Raw genomic sequence first — 1,515 nt, forward strand, 5'->3', positions numbered from 1 at the left:
GAAGGGAATAGTAATAAAGACCCAGAAATGAATCCACACACCTATGGTCACTTGATCTTTGACAAGGGAGCTAAAACTGTACAGTGGGGGGGGGAAACCCAGCATTTTCAACAAATTGTGCTGGATCAACTGGTGGTTAGCATGTAGAACAATGCAAATTGACCCATTCTTATTTCCTTGTACAAAGCTCAAGTCCAAGTGGATCAAGGACCTCCATATAAAACCAGATATACTGAAACATATAAAGGTGATTGTGGGGAAGAGCCTGGAAGATATGGGCACAGGGGAAAGATTCCTGAACAGAACACCAATAGTTTGTGCTGTAAGATCAAGAATCGACAAATGGTATCCTTTTTTTGAATCAAGTATCAATTGTCAACTGAAAAACTAGACAATCCTCCCATGCACCAAGGCATTAATTAATCCTCTTCCTCATCAGCAGGTCCAGCACCACCCTCGCCTTTCTTGGTATTCTTCCTCTTCACTCTGCCTGGCCAGCTGCCACCAATAAGGAGAACAGAGAGAGAAATCAATGTGCTTCTGGGAGTCCAGAGGAACAATGAAAGATGGGATGTTCACCACGTGCTTGCGAACCCTGATGTTACATTGGCAGATAACCACACAGGCATGGTGAATAGATTTGGCCAGGTCCAGCTTGAAGACCTGGATCTTCAGCCTTCTCTCCAAGAATTCCTCAGTCTTCAGGCCCAGGATGTAATGCAGTTTCATCTTGCCCTCATCCAGCACCCCAATGTGAACAAGTCACCTTTGCCTTCAAACAGACACTGAGGATCCTTCTTGTCCAGCGTTGTCAACAGCTCCCCGGTCCCCCTACAGATCTTGGCCAAGGTAAATTTGACACTCCACACGTCATATTTGTTTTGAAGTCCACAGTCTCAAGTCAACTTTAGCTCCAGGATGAGACTGGATTTCTCAAAAGGTCTCCGTGGGGTCACATGGTTTTGCAACAATCCCAGCTTCTGGTGATCGGCATGCTGACTTAGCTAGGCTCGCTGTACCTACGAACTCAGACCCATGACAAAGAGTATATTATATGTTGGTATCTTCGTGATTCATAGTGAGAATATAATTCGTAGTAGTATACTCACTCTTTTGTATCCTCAATGGATGAGTTATAGGACTCCCTTCAAATATCAAAATACCATACAAAATGCATGGTATTGGCATGTACTTACATACTTTTCCTATATATTTTATACTTACAAAAGGTCATGAAAAGATTCTCCTATGTATATTCATCTTCAAGTCATATAATAAATAATATGATACACATGCCATGTTAAGTATTCTTATAATGTATTTCTTAAAGAATAATTGACAAAAATGTCTATATGTGTTTCATACTGGCATATATTTTTAATATTTGTCTTCTGAGTTTAATTAAATCCCCTGATATAGGACCTATAGATATTCAGGGAAGACTAGATAATTTGCTCTTGGCATTTAAAATTCATATTGCTAGTGTTTCAGCTAACTTTCATTTAAGGGGATCTT

At 40.4% G+C, this 1,515-nt stretch overlaps 1 pseudogene; it reads right to left on the reverse strand.

The window, feature by feature from the left end:
• Positions 1 to 419: 419 nt before the first annotated feature.
• Positions 420 to 994, reverse strand: LOC110319183 (annotated as a pseudogene).
• Positions 995 to 1,515: the final 521 nt, after the last annotated feature.

The sequence above is a fragment of the Mus pahari genome, chromosome 3, assembly GCF_900095145.1.
Source record: "Mus pahari chromosome 3, PAHARI_EIJ_v1.1, whole genome shotgun sequence".
Lineage (NCBI taxonomy): Eukaryota > Metazoa > Chordata > Mammalia > Rodentia > Muridae > Mus > Mus pahari.